Source organism: Lissotriton helveticus, chromosome 11 (assembly GCF_964261635.1).
Source record: "Lissotriton helveticus chromosome 11, aLisHel1.1, whole genome shotgun sequence".
Lineage (NCBI taxonomy): Eukaryota > Metazoa > Chordata > Amphibia > Caudata > Salamandridae > Lissotriton > Lissotriton helveticus.
In genome coordinates, this window is record NC_136072.1 from 383,753,690 (window position 1) to 383,773,499 (window position 19,810).

Consider the following 19,810-nt stretch of genomic DNA (forward strand, 5'->3'; position numbering starts at 1 on the left):
CCTTTTTTTACCCACAGGAGAGGGTTGGACAGATTCGGAAGGTTCTGGACAGTGGGAGGTTAATCACATGTCCTTTGTCCAGTTTCGCACCAGAGCAGGAGCTAACAGCTCCCAGTTCTGGTTTGAAATGGACTATGCACAGGAACACGAAATGTGCTCCACATGCAGACTTTCTGTCACTGGTAAGTGCACCCACCCAGACTGTATACACCAAATCCTGTCTGGGAGGTGGTCACACCTCCCTGTGACATGATGCCTATTGTTCTGCCTTCCCCTGCTGGAGCTTGGCTCAGCAGCAGGAGGGCATAAATGTGTCTTTGGTCATCAGCAACCATTTTGTGCTGCCTGGGACTAGAAGGCTTATACTGGGAACACCAGGGGCCCAACAAAGCTCGCTTCTGAGGAGGGTATGATTCCAACATGTTTGACACCAAACACGATAGGGTTTGTTTCAGCCATGTTAGAGTTGGACATTACGTGGTCGAATAATGCCACTCTACATGTCGTAAATGGCTGCTTCACTGAACTCCGTTGGCTGCAGGGGTGTTCTGCTCATGCAGTGGCACCCTGTCACTTAGAACCAAGAACCCTGCCCTCAGGATTGTAAAGGCCTGCTAGATGGATGACTTATAGGTTTTAAGTGCAGTGACCTTTAGATGTAGTTAACCTGTATCTTAAGTAAGTGATGCGTGCACCAACTTACACAGGCTGCAATGGCAGGCCTGCAGGTTCCATTCTGCATGATCTCTCATGGGTGGCATAATACATGCTTAAGCCGAAAGGAGGCCTCTGGGGTACCTATACCCTGGGTACATGGGTACCATATATTACGGACTGACAAGGATACCCCAGTATCCAATTGGGAGTGTACCTTAGTACATTCTTATTCAAAAAGCTTTATTCGGATTTCAAGAAAGAATTCATAAAAGCATACAAGTTAAAACGGACCATACAATCACAAAGTGTTACAGAGGTACTGAACTTTAAAATCATTATTATTACAGTCCAAGCAATTCCAATTTGATAAAAACAGATAGTTAAAAAGGTATATAAATACTAATGTGTACAAAAGTAGAAAACTTTACATAGGGTTTCTAAACCTAACCTGTAATTTTAAAAAGCTAGATATAGCGTGAGCCACGGTATCGTTTTCGAGCTGTTGCAGTCTAACATAGGCTGTTCTGCATGAGCGGTGGCCCCACGCTATGAGGATTGGTTTCAAGATGATCCTCCGTGGAACAACATAACATTTACAAAATAAAATACAATGTAAATTTGACTGGGGAGATGAATCATCACAGGGGCAGGTAGGAAATTCCCTCGACCAATTATTGCAGGATGGAAAAGTGATTATACGGAAAAAGGTTCCAAACCTAAACCGTGTTAATAACATTCTTGAGTAGCATGTTAGATCACTTACAAGGTACAGTTGGGGCCCTGGGTTAATGGTGATTTCCTGAAAGGCCAAAACTGTGTTTTTAAGTTTTTCTGTGGACCATCTTTTGTTGGCTAGATGTTTCATGGCCAGTTGTTTCAGTGATTTTCTAGCGATCATTTCCATGCTGGATGGTCTCGAGAAAAACTCAGGATGGCCGAGCTCGGTCATCAGAGTTTCCACGTAAGACAACCATTTAATGTTCCTGACACCATCCAGGGTAAGACAGTCAGTGACTAATTTGCGGTTAAAAGCTGTCTCCGGGGTAACCCACACCTTGTGCCATATAAGGATAGGTGCAATTTTTATAGTGTCAGAGATAAAGGGTAGATCTAATTCGATGTGGGTAAGGTAATTTGCTGAGGATTTGGGAGCCCCCAGCAGATATCTGATTTATTGATTTTCAATTAATTGAATAGATGTTATATTTTCAACACCCCAGATGCCTGATCCATAGGTGGCCGTGGACATACCTTTTGCCTGATATATTAAAACCAGTTCCTTAACGGGTCTGCCCCCAAGTTTTGCTGCAAAATTATGCAGTGCACCAACCGCCCTAGTAAAGGATAATTTTCTCGCTTTAACTGCTGTGTGCCACGTGCATTTCCCATCGAATGATATTCCAAGATAGGGGAAATGATCAATAGTCTCTAACCTCCTGCCCTCAAGAAATATAGGACAGGGTGCTTTCTTGGTGCCGTGCCCACAAGCCATAGTATATGTTTTAGTAGTATTGATTTTTAGCCCCTTGTCTTTCATGTAAGTATTACATTTTGAGACCGCCCTCTGCAGACCTAACCTGGTTTGCGACATAATAGCCGCTTCGTCAGCATATAAGAGTATGGGTGTCAGGGGTGCCCCTGAGATGATGGATAGTCATACGGGAAGCCCTTAAGGTTGTCGCCAATAGAGTTTATATACAACGTCAATAACAGGGGTGCAAGGATGCACCCCTGTCTCACTCCCCTCTTGATGGAAAATTTAGACAAACACTCACCTTGCTTACCGAAGCGCACCCTGGCCCCAGCACCCCTATATAATTCCTTGATGAAATTTAGAATTGTTTCATCGATACCCAGGTCAGAGAGTGTGGACCAAAGTTGGTTATGGTCCACACACCCGAAAGCTGAGCTCAGGTCGATAAAAGTAATAAAAAGATTCCCTTTTCTAGCCTGGGTGTACTTAGAAATTAAAAAATACAAATTCGAGCTCTGCTCAGTTGTTCCCATGCCAGTACGAAAGCCATACTGGAGGTTAGATATGATGTTCCCTTCCTCAGCCCACAGTTGGATTCGCTTTAAAATAATACGACCGGCCACCTTCATTAGGGCCTCAAGAAGGGAAATGGGCCGATAGCAGGTTGGATCTTGTCTATTGCCCTTTTTGAAAATCAGGACCACTATGGCCTCAGTCCAAGTTGGTATTAGCCCAACCGAGTTTGCACTATTCATGACATTAGTTCAGAGTGGGGCCCAGAGGTCGATTTCGGCTTTGAAAACATCAGTTGGTATACCATCCGGGCTAGGCGCCTTACCCGAAGGGCTCTCCCTTATTGCCGTTATAACCTCGTCACAGGTAAAAGAAATTCCCAATGGGAATACTCCCTTACGGGCACTACCTATATTTCCAGACATAGTGGCAGGGGCGGAAGATACTAAAATGGGGGAAGTTTCATTATCAGAGAGATGTTCAAAATGAGTAACCCATGCTTCCCCATTTATAGCGATATCTATCGCCGCTGTGTTATTTGTGTCCCTAAAGATGGGAGCATTACCCACCTTCCAAAATGAGGTTGATTCCCTATTTTTGGAGGCAGTAATTAAAGCCTACCATGCTTCTTGTTTCAGTAGTTTCTCCCTGTTTTTAATTGCTAGACGATAAGAGTTTCTAGCTTCTCGAATCTCAGACGGGGATCTAGGTGTAGCATGGAGGACCTTTTTTAGTGTTTTTAATGCGGTGGTGCAATTATGATCGAACCAGCCAGTTTGGCGGTGCGAGTCTGAGCGGTGGTGTCTGGTCAGTAGTTGTTTTAAGGTTACTTGAATTTTTAAAAAAGAGCCCAAAATTATAGAAGGGTCCTCACTGGGGGAGAGGCAGGTGTATATTTCCTCCCTCATTGTCGAGACTAGATTTGTTAATAGACCTGCAGGGTCTACCTTAACCCATTTAAGGGTGTAACCGTTATTGTGAGCAAGAGTGATCGGTTGTTGATTAGAGGTTCTGTTGTCCCTCCGAGGCCGCTCTGGCTCTGCCTTTTTTATGGAGAATGAGATTGGGTAGTGGTCACCATAAATAACACCTAGCGTCTCCCATGAAGTTACTAAGTGGGCATGCGTTCTGGAAAAGAGGGTAAAGTCTATTATGGAGTTACACCCTCTGCCATGATAGGTTGGCTGGAACTGTATTAATGGTGAGCATAACTCATTGATGTATGAAAGGTTAAAATAAAACAACGAATTATTCAAAATATCACCCTGCCTAGAATGGGCGAAGTGACTCGGGTTGTCGTCAGTAAGGTTCCCGAGGCCGCGCAAGGCCTTCGGGCCATCCTGACAAACAATACAATTAAAATCACCCACCCAGGCAAGGAAAAACTCCCCACCTATCTTTTCCTTTAGGGAGAAGACATCACAGATCAGGTTATTTGTGGCTCTATCCAAGTTATCAGTGGACACATTATTATAAAAGTTATTTAAAATCATATTAACGGAATTGCCCCATCTGAGAATTAAAATCTGATAATGTTCAGTTAAAAGATGTTTTAGAACAGTAAGCCCGCTCACAGTACTAACATATATGCATAGGCCCCCACTGTTTCTGCCCTGAGGGCTTGGCAAAGCTGGTGAGTGAAAAGTCTGATACCCCAGCAAGTGAGCAGGTTCTAAGGCCCAAGTTTCCTGTAAACACAAGATAGTATATTTATCAACTAAGTCCCGCCAAGACTGTTGACCAAGTTTGTTTGCCAGGCCTGCCACGTTCCAAGACAGAAATGAGTGGGACAAAAAGAGCGGGTTTAGTATATTAGCAATAGCAATATCTCTTATTTCCTCTTCCATAAAAGTGTGAGGCGATACAATGAGTAATTGATCAGGCTGTACCCTGGCATCCGCTGGTGATATAATTACTTCCCTCGGAGGCAAGGAAAAAGACCTTCCTCCTTCAGTAAATTCAGTAATATTACTAGGTCTATCAAGTGAGGGGTCACACCCACACCCATTTTGATGTTCAAGGATGCCAGGAGAAGAAACTAATTGCTGGCGCCCCTGAATAGACATCGGCTGTCAGTCCAAGTCCTCTAGGCTTGACAATGGTTCAAATGGATTACATAATGGAATACTCCATCGCCCGTTGTGATTTATATGTTGGTGCCGGCTGAAATCAGGAAATGGGGGCCTGTGAGTATGTTGAAATGAGAAAAGTGAAGGAGGTTTAGTGATGGGGGGTCTCGATATTAAATTATGGGTATTACAACCAATCAGTGATATGAGTAACGACTCTGTGGTCCCTAAAATTAATTATTACGACATCCCCCTCGATGTCTTTTGGTCGGGGACCCACCCAGCTTCGTCGCCTAACGGTCACTATGTCCCCATTAATATTTGGTGGCAGAGGTCTGTTGGTACTCAGCCAATGTATGACTTTATTTTTAAGATTTGCATGGGGTTCTTTCCTACCTTCAACCAACACTGGGATTCCCGTGAGGATGATAACATAGTTTGCTGCTTCCGGGGGTAAATCTATGTAGTGTCCGCTATTGTTTGGGACTGTGTGCAATGAGGGTGCCTTTGTCGCTAGGCTGTTGTTAATATTAGACATATTTGGAGACCCTATTAAAGTTATCTCTCTAGGTGGCTGTCGGGGCGGGTCAGAGCTGGCAACGACAGGCTGAGCAACCTTTGGTTTTATTAAGGAGCGTCCCCCGTGGGGCTTAGTTGGTCTTGATGAAGGACACTGAGGTACAGTTTGGTTGTTCTGGATAATGAGTTGCTTTAGGGCCTCTTCATTTGAATGGGAGGTTTCCAGTAAGTGAGTCATTTGGTCTCCCAACCTCTTAACTCTCTCTGTGAGAGGTAACAAGAGGGATTTTATAAGCTGTTCCATGACCTCCATTAGCCCTTCTGGTAAAGAGCCCCCAGGGAGTAGATTTTTAGGACCGGAGAATGTATCTCTCATAGCTTGCTTTTTACTCAGTTCTATGGATGGTCTAAATATTTTTGCACACTTACCTAGATGTGTATCCCCGCCCCTCTTTCGTTTTAACGTGGCACCCTGATCGGAATGTGGAGGATTTTCCTTCAATTGATGGTTGAGGCCAGCTTTGTTCCCCGGTGCTGGCAGAGGGGGATAATCCTCCCTTGGTGAATTAAGTGATTGATCAAGATTTATTGTGACAATAGATTCCCCCTGTGAAGGTTGTGTTAAGGCTGAGCTATCCTGGAGGAGTAAAAGGATCCCTGGATCATCCATAACGGTATTAGCTGTGCGCAGTGTAGGACGTGTGGTAGATAACTGAAGTGAGCCTAGGGATGATCTTTTGTTTGAGAGTAATTCTAGAGACAGGCGTTTTTCGGTGATGACTATGTCATGGTCTAACTTGTTGGCAGCCTTCGTCAAGAATTGGTCTATAGTGCCTATCAAGCTACCGCCTGCCAATGCGTTCCTTCTTAATGTTTGACCTTTAGATATTATGCAGTATTATGACAAACATGGCCATAAAAAATGGGCACAACAATTTAGAAAATAGTTAGTCCAGTGGCAATATCACAGTATGAAACTTTATGTAAATACAGAGGGCAATTATTTGACGTCCTCAGGGCAAAGGTGTCCACCGTTGAGAAGCATAAAGGAACGGCCCAGCCCGGCCACCTCTGGCCTCTGAGGGCCTAAGAGGGCCGGCCTTTGCCCGGGCTTAGCCCGGCGCAGACCCACGCGCGTCCCGCGACGCGGGGGAAGCACTGATGTTTTATGCGCCTCCGGGCGCGTGCAAGGGCGTAGGTGGGCGGGGCTGCTTGGAATTGTGGGGGCTGTAGTCCCCCCGCTCGGCGGCCGCGAGTTGTAGGCGGCGGCAGGGGGGACCAGGTGCCCAGACGACAGTGCTCTCCGCAGCGCAAAGCCCCAGTGTCACAAGCCCTCAATGCGGGCAGACCGACGATGGAAGAGCGTCCCAGCGAGCCGGTAAAGGTAACATAGCATAACAGTTTAAGGAGAAAGCAGATAGACTGGGGGTCCTGATTAACAGGATCACAGTCAGACTAGTCAAAAACAGTATCACATTTAGCAAAAAGTGAGGGTAACCATAAGAAGCAGATCCTAATATCCTAAAATGCTACATCCAATAGTCTGGAAATGCACATATTTTATTACGACTTGGGGCCGTATTGCAGGTTTTGCGCCAGGTATGTAACAGGCATGTGGGCCCGCTTTGGGCACCCCAGGTGCATGTTGGTATTACAAGGGGCCATAGATGCTTGTGAAGCCCCTTCTGTAAATAGCTAAAGGCCAGCGCTTTCTGAACAAAGCATTCCCTCATTTGCATGAGAGCATGGCCCCATGCAAATGAGCGAATCTATTTGCCTTTGCGCCCCTGCTGCATTATAGATGTGGGCGCAGATGCAAAGAGGCTGGCCGGAGGTTAACTGAAGTGTGCCACCTAAAAGATGGCATACTGTCAGTGCACCTCATGACGGCAACGCTCAAGAGGGAGGAAATGGTGTCCTGTAGACCCCCAGACATGCTCTTGTAGGCGGGTGTAGTCATTCACTGCACCTGCATGGACAGACAGGTGGGGACACAACAGAGTAAATCTGGGCTAGCTCTTCTGCAGCGACTTGGAGACCCGACTACTAGAGTACATTTATAACTGTCTGTCCTGACGAATACAAGCACCGTAGGGATTTGATACCGTCATGCTCCGACGTTTGCAGCAGAGGGAAGGTGGTGGGACATTAAGAAATTCAACTTGATCCTTGTTGGAGTCAAAAGTTCCCTTTCACCACTGCGATCAAGGGACACATTTCCAATGCCAGGTCATTGGATGAATTTAGCAGCAATCAATAGAAATGGCCGAAGGCAGGGTCACAGGGGTAGCAGCTATGACCCCTGGGGCATATTACAGATGTGCCCCAGAGGTGCAACAGGCATGTGCACCACCTTTGCACACACCAGGTGCACGTTTGCATTACAGAAGGGGCAGCAGACACGTGTGGCCCCTTCTGTAATACTGAAAGCGCTGGCACACATATAGCGCCAGCCCTAAAGAGTGAATTCCCTCATTTGCATGGGGTCGTGGCCTTCTATGCATCTCTTTATTTTTGGAATGTTACTTACAACCTAGAGTAAGTGATTTTTTTTCTTCATTATCATTGTGGTTTAAATTCTTTAGCGGTAATTATGCTTTCGTTTTTGCTTTTTGACACTTTTTAACAGGATACTACTTAAGAAGGAGGTGAGAAAGCTTATGTGTCAAACCTACTCCACTTCACTGTAAGTGGGTGGTGATAGTTCTCAGTTTTCGTGATGACTAAAAATCAATCCAATTCACTCCAGGCCCACATATTCGGAAACTTATAGCCTTTTATTGATGTCGCACTCAATTCCTGTAGCTGAAGCTATATTGTGTGTACTTCCCTTAACACATTCTGGGCTGTCAATTCCTTAATGACTTATTCTGAAAAACCTATCTTTTCATTTACTCAACCGTGGTATCCATATTGTCTCTCAAATCCAGAGATTTTGGGCTCTGTAGCAAATCTCTGGTTAAATTAGAATTGAAACTTCCAACCACGGATCATAATTCTTGGATAATTCAGGGTCATTTTAATCAGTAACATTTCCAAACCTTGAAGTAGGTTTCCATCTTGCTACTTCTAACAAGGGAAATTACGATGCTTTTGCTGTATACATTGCTACCAATGGTCAGCTGAGGTATACAGCAGTGACATCAGTAAACTGGTCCTGTGCATTCTCGAACATTCCTTCCGGTGTTCCACTTCCTAGAGGTGGCATTTCTGCGACATGCTCCGGGTGCTCAACGTCCCCTTGATAGTCAGTGCACTCACAGATAATATGGTGGTTCAGGATTTGAGGCGCTGTAAATGGGTTTGGGCGACCACAGTATTAGGGGCGACCACCCGGGGTACAGTAGGACATGGGATGCGCTCTCCAAGGTTACCCCAGGACGCTGTCCAACTGCTGCTTCTCTTTTTGCCATATTTTGCAGCGGTGCCGTCAATCTCTCCAAAGACCAGATAGGTAGCTGCATGAGAGAAAAACATGTCTGACACACAGGCAGCCACACGGCAGTCAGAACGAGCAGTGCAGAGAGGAAATGGCTATTTTTCTCAATAGCCAAAGCTCCTAATTCACGGTGTGTTTACTATTCGGCGCGTTGAGCTGTTCGTCAGAAAACGACCCATATCTCTGGCATCCCAGCCGCCCTCTCTGTGACTGGAGCCCAGCGCGAGGACAGAGGCGCGAGGCCCCTTTCGCAATGTTTCCATAGCTACCTCCGCGTTAAGTGTGTGGCGCTTCATGCTCACGGCAATCTATGCCAAGGCACGAAGAAGACTTTTCCCGCTAATCCCTTGGTCTGCTTATTACCAGCTCACCTGCTCGGTGGTTGGCGCATGTTTAAAAGGCAGTGCGCTTTATGCGTAATGGAAAATAGGGACTGCATGTCGCTTGATTGCTGGATTAGGATACAAACCGGATGTATTTTTATACATTTGTTTTCCCCTGTGGAGTTCTCTCAGTAGTGGCTTGTTTTTATTTGGCTTGTCCAGACACCTGTGATCTAAGCAAAGCGATTGCTGAGTGCCTGGTACACATACCAGCAAGAATATGATGTGATTGTTATGGCCAGGCAGGAGGAAGGGATTGTAAACTCATCTCAACGCATTTACCTTTCTCTTTCTGACCAAATCAACCCTCCACAATTCATGCCCATCTGTCCCTTTCAGTGCCTGCTGTGCATTTTTCTCTCTTTGAATCTCTGTTTTAACGGATTCCTCACATTTTACTTTTGTAAAAATCTGTACAGGTACTCATTACCAGTTGGTTGGAATAGAGAGGGGTATTTATCACACGTGATGAAAAAAATTGCCTCCCTGAGAAATATTAACATATAAGATACACATCTAAAATTCTGAGTTTTCAATAATAAAATGGGGCATAACATGCAGAACTTGTCTTTAATACTTCGAACACTGCATGTTTGCCCAATTACCAGACGTATGTAGTCATTAGGGCAACATAAGCATGTGTTCGAAATACTGTTACTGAATTTCTGTAGTGATGTAGGTGTATGGCATTGCATCATCTTGCATAGAATTGCATCCTGTGCAAATGTGTTTACTGATAAGAAGAAACATTAAACTCGCATACACCAGTCCACAGTCTGGACATTAATCTCGGTGTCCGTTTTGGCTACCACATTGAGTCTGCTTACCACTCTGAATTATGCTCTTGCCAATGATGCATCACTTTAAACTATCTAAATGCTGGTGCAAACTCTGGTTCGGAAAGAGCTCTCCTAATAAGCTTTAATTCTGACTGAGGCTGACATCAAATCTCAATAAACTTCAATAAAGTGAAGCACATTTGGCTACACAAGTCAGAGACTGTTTCAGTTTCAAACCATACAAGTTTAATAAAGGATTAGAAAAGTTGCAACTCAAATCATCAGTTGTAATCAATAATCATTACATGAATGCAAAAGTCAATGTCTAGTTCAATTAAATTCAAAGTCGATAAAAGGAAAAAAAAATATTATCAAGTTATCTTAAAGGAAGGTTGAACGAGATCAGTTCTCTCCTAAAGAGAGCACCCTACTCTGCTGAATCAGGAGCAGTTCTGCTAAGAAGTCAGGGAAACGGTTTCGGCCATAAAGGCAAATGAAAGGACATTTGCTCTAAAGGCAGCTGGTGCTAAGTAAGGAGCAAATGAATCGACGTAATGGTCAGGCAAAGAAGCTTCTGTAGGCAAGTGAAAAGGGATATGTCAATCTGTGCCTTCATTGCATTAGCTTCGATCACACATTTTGCTACACATACACATGACTTCAGATAAACAATCAATCAGTTTAAGGCACAACTGATAACTACTTTCATTATTTTTTTCTCAAGTTGCGGTACAATGAGGTGTCTGTAAGCGCCTTCAGACTTACAGTTATCTGCAGCATAATGAGAGACACTTTGGTTCAGACAGTACGCTGCAGGTGCTCTTTTGTGCATTTCACAAAGAATACATAAAGAAAACAATTACACATGGCAACAGAACACAAACAATGATAATTTGATATTGCTGATTCGGTTTTCTACTGTAATAAAGAAAGGTACATGACATGGAACAAGATGGCAAGCAGGCATTAACCATTTTAAATGAGGCCTACATTAGCTATGGTCGACTAAATGTGAAAGAAGCAAGCTCAGCACATTTGCATGTTACATGTTAATATCAGTAATAAAGTAAAACATACAATTATGAAGAAATATCCATCATTAACAATCCTCATAATATTATTCTGACTTTGTGCCCTCACTCTACAGCACTATTTCCTCAATGTATTCCTATTGATTTGCTCTCATTCCTGTCATCTGTTGCTTAACAATCTTAATCACATACTCCCTTCAGCCTAGACTCTCTACACCATTCATTTAATTTGCCACTCGTTCCATTAATGACGCTGTTTCTTCAACATATTGCTCTCCATTACAGTGTCAATTTCTTCACTCCCTTCTTCCAGTGCTGTCCCCTACCATCATACGTTGACATTATTTCATCTAGCCTTTATTCCACTATCATTCAGACGGACCGTGCTCCATAAACTGCCAATCTACCACCCTCTGCCTCAATGTCACTGGCTTTGGCCCTGGAGGTGTTGCTTTGATCCACTTTAATGGGACTTTTTACACTGACCTCTGGATACATTTCAGGATTAAAAGTTGTGACCTGCAGTTTAGTGAATGCCTCAGTAATTAGCGTTCAAGTCATTCAGGTACCCTGCCTGTACAGTGAGGCTATAAAGAACCATCACACACTCACACATATGTATTGACTGGTAACTCAAGTCGCAATAGTCTATCAGCTCATTCTATTTTCTTTGCAATTTTCCTCCATCTCTCTTTCTCTCTACCATGTATTTCAATTGACTTCTCAAACATCGTTATAAATCTTGGTCCTACTCTGCATCTATTTCATATTTCCTCCATCCCGTGTTCATACTAACACACTAACGTTCTAAATGAGTATTGATTCTCATTCCTTATATACTCTCCTTGTCTCTTTTCACCCTGAACACCCTTTTTTACTGGCATAATAATTTACTTACTTTATGTCTTTGTCCCTTTACACTCCCAATATATTGTGTAACAGCACCACTGCTAACCTAGAAGTTTACTTGTCTCTTTTATTTTTTCCAGTTCTTTTTTTTTAAAGTTTGTGTTTATCGAAAACCAGGAGAAAAAGAACAACAGTATGATAAGCAAAATGGATCGTCGTTAACATCGAGATTATAGAAAGGGGTAGGAAATGCAATGGTTAAAATAAACATTCTATATGTAAGAGGGGAGGTAAACAACCTTTACAACGCAACTTTTACCAAGCAGTGCCTTTACAACGCAACTTTTACAACGCAAACCATTACAACGCATTGCGCTGGGGGCGCTCTAGGATAGGGAATATGTTTAATGTACTATCCAACACCTTCCCTACTATCCACGGGGACTGGAGTTGGAATAGTAAATTAAACAATTCACTAACCAGCGCCTAAAAGCACTATGCGTTGTAATGGTATGCATTGTAAAAACCGCGTTGTAAAAGCATGCGATGTAAAAGCATGCGTTGTAATGTCATACATCCAAGAGGGGAATAAGGGAGAGAAAGTAAGGGGGAAAGGAGAAAAACAATATATTATTACACTACAAAGGTTGAGGGAAAACAAAATATGAGATTAAACATTGTATGTATATCAAATATTCATAATAAAATATTATAACATAATTACGTCCGCAAAAAACAATAACAGCTTGAAGTTTTTAAGAAAAAGACAACAAGGTTTATGTATGGCGGTTTCAGGACATCATCTGATGTATTTACAACAGGAACAGTGGAAACATTTGAAGAAGTGGACCAGGATAGATATGTGGTAAGAGGAAGCCATAACATATCCCTTTTAATTGCTAGTGAGATAGGGGTGACATAATTGGTGTCAAGTCTATGATAAAAACACAGCATTCCACCAGGCTTTAAAAGTAACTTTATCCGCATGTTTCCAGCTTGAAGTTATTAAATGTAAGGCTATAGCTAATAATAAATCTAACAACTTAAAGTTTGACGTGGTTGACGCCAATAAGGTGACAATGAGCCTAAGAAAATATTGGGTAAAGAGAAGGGAACATTAACTCTAAAAAATCGTATTAATTTGGGATCGGACTAATTGCCAGAATTTATAGATATTAGGGCAGTCAAATAACATGTGTTTTAGATCAGCATTTGAACAGGGACAGGACCAGCAGGCAGATGGAGTTTTAGGAGATAAAGAAGCTAATTTTGCAGGGGAATATAGTAGGCGTTGATAAACAAAATAAAGGGTTTGGGTAGCATTAGCAGCTCCTGAAGTCTTGTGGATCTTTAGCCACAATTTATCTCACATGGAGGAAGGCCAGCATTGTACTAAATCGTTTTACCATGCCAACTCAATTTTGGCCGTTCTGAAGGTAATAATAAATACTTGTAAATAGAAGACGCAGGGGGAGAAGTATCCATAAGGGAAAAATTGTAGAAAATGTTATAGGAAGATTGGGAATAGTTGGGAGTGTAAGGAGATATTGATTAAGATAAGGAAGTAGAAGATTATATTGTGTTTTAAAAGAGTTAGGAAGAGAAAATGTAGCTTGGAGATCAGTAAAAGATAAGCATTCTTTATTAATCAAGAGTTGAGGAATCCATATCAAACCCTTTAATCTCTAGGATTTCCAGTAAATAATACGATTTTTGACACGTAATAATTAATTGTGCCAAATGGGTGCTGACATAGAGAGGTAAAGGAATGATAAGAAGATGGTAGGAGAGGGGCTAAACGTTTACCAGAATGAGAAATAACTTAAAAGCGTAAAAAGGAGATATTAATAGTGAAGGCAAGAGTCTCTTGAAGATCAAAAGTGTAGGTGAGAGATTTTTCTATAGATAACCACACCCGGGGGTGAGTAGAGAGATCGAAGGAAATTCAACAGGAGGCTTGTTTTAGGGAAACAGCATAGTGATAAGATTTAAAGTCAGGGAATTTAAGGCTCCCATTAAGTTTGTCCTTTTTTAGAGAGTACAGAGCTATTCGAGAAGGTTTGTCTTTCAGGAGAAACTTTAGTAAAAGCGAATCAATTTTCTTGAAATAATAACCGGGAATGTGCACAGGAATCATAGAGAGAGTGTATAAAATCAAGGGAGTGAGCATCATCTTAATGGAGTCTAGTCTTCCCCACCAATAGAGAAAAAGGGGATACCATGTAGTAATGGTGTCATTTAGTGTTTTGATAATGTGGTGAAAATTCAATTTTAAAGTCTCCGAAATAGCCGAGCAAAACCATAGACCTAAGTATTTTAACTTAGAGGGTTACCAGGAAAACCTTGATTGAAGAAAATAGTGCTTACAGCATAAAACATTAAGGGGCAAAACTTCACATTTATCCTGGTTAAGACGGTATGCCTGATAACTGAGAAAAAAATATCAACCTGATGGAGAAAAGGAGGAAGAGAAGTATCTGGATTAGAACAGTATAAAAGGATATCAGCCACGTAAACAGACATTTTAACTTGATGTGGGCCTAAGTGGAAACCCGTGATTAGAGTATCCTGTCTAATTTTAGTTAAAAGAGGTTCTAATACCACCACAAATAATAAAGCTGATAGGGGGCATCCCTGTCGCACCCCTCTAGAGAGAGAAAAATAATCCAAGGTTTTACCATTTGTGAAAATAGAAGCTCTAAGACCAGAATATAATAAAGAAATCAAGGAAATCAATTTGGGAGGAAAACCTATCCACTTTAAAACACAAAACATATAATTCCAACCAATCCTGTCAAAAACTTTTTCAACATCTAGAGCTATAGCAGCAAGAGTGTAGTGTAGGGAGGAGGCCTTGCTAAGGATGTTAAAAAAGACTCTAGAATTATCAGAGGATAGTCGACCTTTTACAACGCTGGGTTGTTCTGGTCCAATAAGCTCAGGTAGAATAGGGTCAATACATAATGCCAGAATTTTTGCAGCGATCTTTTAGTCTGTATTAACTAAAGAAATGAGACGATATTTTTTACACAAGAAGGGGTCCTTATTTTCTTTTGGGATTAAACAAATCATGGCATCCTGAAAAGTGCCTTGAGAAGAACCATTTGTAAGAAAGAAGTTAAGGAAGGTTGGGAAGAAGAATCTTAGAAAATTGTTCATAGAATTCAACAGTAAAACCATCAGGTCCAGGGGCTTTACCTCGTCGTAATACAGAAATAGAGTGGAACATTTCTGTCAAAGTGATATCAGTTTTCAGTGAATCAAAATCAATATGTTGAGAAGGAGGAGAATTAATAGATTGAAAATAAGAGGAGAGATCAGATTGGGATGGTTGAGTCTCAGAAGTGTATAGATTTTTATAAAAGGAAACAAATTCATTTAAAGTATCGTCATCTTTAAAAAGTGTAGTCCCGGTAGAGCTTTGCAGAGATTCTATTCTGGTTCTATCTCACCTTGTTTTTAAATAATTAGCCAATAGTTTTCCCATTTTATTTTGACCTCCATAAAAGCGAGAACTACTTTTAAAAAGATAGGAGGATGCAGCTTCCTTGGATAATCTGTTAAAAGTAAGCTTAGCATCAATAAGATCTTTTAAAGAAGATTCAGTATTGGAGTGATAATAAGCGTATTCTAGTCTTTTAATTTTAGTGAGTAATTGAGTCGTTTGCTTTTCAAAACCTTTTTTCTTTTGAGAGACAAAATGTATTATGAAACCTCTTGCGGCTGCCTTGATAGATTCCAAATCCTTATAGGGGAGGACTCCTGAGTTGTATTGAAAGCAAAAAACTTCAGAAGCAAATGAGTTGAATTGGCTAGAGAAATTAGGATCCACAAGTAATGAATTATTAAAACACCATCTGCCAGCACATGGGACAAAAGGTATTAAATCAAAATCAACAAAAACCGGGGAATGATCTGATATTAAATTAGAACCTATCTCAGAGTGGAGGACATGCTGAGCTAAGGATTTACTTAAAAAGAGATAGTCAATACAGGATTGTGATTGATGTGTGTCAGGATCTGGACCCTTGCCAGAAAGACCAATATCCACAGGAGCGAAGATAGTGTCTCTCCACTCACGTAGGGTACAATCACCTCAAACCATCAAGACACACTAAAGGTAGATTAATACCCCAAGGAAGTGAAGAGACCTGGATGGACCACCAAGACTCTAATATGCAGGTGAGGAGAAAAGGGCTACTCCGAGTCTTCTGGTAATTCTGTAATAAAAGACAGACACACATGCAATAAAGAGAATACAGTGAGGCAGGTTATACCAAGTTAATGAATGATCAGCTTAATTTTACAGCCAAAAGTTATATGCTTTTCCATAATCACTTTGGGAGATAGTTCCAGGATAACATCAGGTCTCAAAAGTCTGATTTCCAAGAGAATGAAAAAAAATGTTCCTTCCCAGAGCACAACCTGTGTAAATGGGGAAGTACAGTGTTGGAAGTGTAAAACTACCTCTATTTCACCACGTCTTAATAAAAAAAAAGGAGAACAACCTAACTAGCTATCTAAGTAGTTTTTTGGTAAATTCCAATTGTGCACCAAAAGAAATAAAAATCATCCAAAGCAACTCAGTAATGTTCTTAAGCCAGTCTGACAGAAAGTACAATTCTTGAAAGGTGGAATGGACTAATTGTTCTGATGGCGCCGGATCAATAAAGTTATTGGTTGTCATTCAAAACAAACAACAACAAAAAATTAGGTTCTTCAACAGCGCTACCTCGCGCTCTAAAGAATGGTGACTTATTGAGTAAAGCAAAACAGACGTGGTCGCCAGGCATGTAAATGTCACTGAAAGATTTAGGTAAACGAACTCGTTCTCACTGCAAGGGCAAGAGAGAACGTCCAAGCAAGAATTAGCACGTCCTCGCGCTCAAAGCAGGATGGAGGGGAGAGGGAGCTTGAGCTCTAAATAGAGCGACCTCGCGCTCACAGCAGGTTTGTGGGGAAAGAACTTTTGGGCCAGATTTTGCGCCTCCTCGCCCTCACAGCAGGGTTGAAAGGAAAGAGCTGTTGAGCTAGATTTAGCGCGACCTCGCGCTCACAGTAGATTAGCTGGGGTGAGAATACAATGAAGATTCCAGATAACATCCGAGTGGTAGGAAGTCTCGAAACCGGGAGTCAGCCAAACTTGCAGGCAACAAGAGGGTGGTCCTCGCAAAAAAGCCAAGCACCTGAAAACGGGAGCTGGCTGCTTATATGTTAAAAAATGTCACCTGACCTCGAAGCAGTGCAGCATGGGAAAGCATTTAAGTAATTGACCACTCTAGTGCATTATGGGAGCGGTAGTCTTTGGCTATCATCAGGAATGGACACTGCACATGAAGCCTGGCGGTTAACAATGTGGGAGTGAAAAGTAACTATATTTTCGGAGGTCTGGGTGACAAAGTCTCCAAAAATAAACTGAAGATTTACGGAGTATGGTGGTGGTGAATTGTGAATGCATTTTAGTGTTTACAAATTTTACTGGCGAGTGCCTATCCAAAATGAGGTCATGAATTTGATTGCAGTCACCACCAAAAACAATATAGTCATTGTCAAACAAAAGTAATTTATCAGAGATCTGTGTCCAGAATGCTTTATCAATGGAAACTGGGCCATAAACATTAAAGATAACTAACTGTATTTTATCTATAAGTAATTCAACAATACCCCAATGTCCATCAGAGTCAGATTCTTGATGAACAACTGAAACAAGACATTTTTTAAGACAGAGAATCAAAACACTATTTTTCTTACCTAAAGCCGGAGAAGAAAAAACATTGCCCACCCAACATTTCTTTAACTTAGAAGCTTCAGTATCAGACCAATGAGATTCTTGGAGTAGAGCAACATCTGTTTTTAACTTAGCTAAATGGGACAATACTTGTTGTCTTTTAATGGGATTACTTAATCCCTTAATATTCCATGTAGTAACTCTGAATGTGACCGGAAGGAAATAACCTAAGCATTCAGCAAGCATACAATGCCACAATCAATCTTAAACATATGGTTCAATGGAGAAGACAGAAGAGAGAAAAAGGTCAAGAAAAAGAAATGCGAAAAAGTGTGGAGAGGAGAGACCGTAAAAAAGAGTAATAAAGAGAGAAAGATAAGATGGAGAACACAGAGACAGTACATGTTATACAAATGACGACTGAAAAACATACCTACAATACAACACGAAGTGGGGGATGGCTACACCAGAAGAAGATGATGACAACACCATCAGAGTTTCTCTGAGCCCTCAAAGGGACCATGGGTAAAACTTTGACAAAAGGGGGAGACCATAAGGAAAGCGATAACTGGAGAAAGAACTACACCTGTATAAGGAAAGGGATAAAACATATAGATGAAATAAAACATGTATGGTAAGAGAAAAGAGAGAACAATAGGTAAGAGCAACAACTTAATACAGTAGCAAAAACAGATATATAAGCAAAAACAACGATCAAGGAATTACAAACACAAGAAAACATAGGACAAGGTGAAGTAAAATAATAACTTAGGTAGGTTTTGAAGTATCCATTGCGACAGCTCCATGTTGATGAAGGAATTCCTATAATACGACTGGGTCGTCAAATGTGGTAGTCTTTTCCTTATAGGTGACCTTGTGATGTATTCCTATAGGTACTGTATCGATTCCCCTATTCCTGACCCTGGTTTGGTTAATAATTAACTAGCAGCCATCCAACGGTGCAAAAAACCGTTATCTGATTAAGCCACACCACGGCACAGAAGCGCGTTATCTGATTAGGTCATAACGCATGCCATCTAATTAGACAAGCGATATTCCTCCAGCCCCTGATAAGGCATACGGAGTTCTCAAAACAAATCAAACCTACAGCGACCTGGGAAATTCCCATAGCCATTGTTTTGATTTCACCGAGAACTTCAGCAAAAGAATGTGCGAACGAGCCCGTTCATATGACATCCTTATTGACGTATATATGTCCATCCTTACGTCAATCTCGGCACCTTTCAGGTATAAATATTACCGACATTGCCTTAAGCAAACACATGCGGTGGTGACGAGATCGGAGCAGCGAGACGTGCGTAGGAGCCCAGCAGAGAGCGAAGCCCACAGACGCTGCCCCGCCTTCCTGACGTGCTGAGTACGAGACGCTGCCTTTCTCCTGCCGAGAAATCCAGCTCCGGCGCTTCCAAGCAGCCCTCGCAGGCAGCTGGAATATCAAGACCTGGGATAAGAGATACCAGCCCTCCATCATTCTAGATCTCAGGTACAGAACTGAATAACCCCTTGCAGAGAATTCTCAAGTCAGTCCCTTGGCAAAACAAACTTAACTTAAACTGCTACTTATCTACTCCCGCCCACGTATTAGGCTTAGGTCAGGTACATTGGGGTAGGCGTGGTTAGAAGCACCAGTTGAGTACGATTAGTCAAATGTATATATGTATGTATCTATTTTATCCATTTTAAAGTATCATATGGCTCAGAAACCATATCAATGCTTTTACAGTATTATTTTATAATTCTGTCTCTACTGTATGCACTTTACTTAACTACAAGTATTGCAATAATAGCGATTCATTTCTCTTGTATGAGAAAAGAGACTGATCAATAAATAACATCTTTTATTGAACCACGCCCATCTCTTATTTCTCTACAAACTGGTGAAACTAAGAATGCACGTACTGACTGAGTAAAATAAGTTGTCTATTGTTTTCACACAACTCTAGAGATACACTCTTGATTAGGGGAGAGCAAAGTTGTCATGTTCTATGGTTGTCAGAAACTAAATCCCTTCTTGTCTATCCAGGGAGGTTAAAATCCTCCTTGCCTATTCGAGAAAGTTTCTAGTGAACTCTGAGCTAGCTGGCAAACACAAAACGTTAAGTCTAATATCGTCGGTAGAAGACCTAGTTAACCTCTGCCCTAGGTCTATACTATTGAAGATATTATTCCAATGCGCAGAGCCTAGTGGGATAATAGGAACTACACTACATGGCGCCCAACGTTTGGATAGGCGATAAAACTAACGCAAGACATTAGAGTAACTCAGTCGTGCTTTTTCACACAGACCCCTTTTTTCCCATAATACTCCAAAGACGTCTGGAGTGGGTGAAAGGTCATATCCGCCAAAC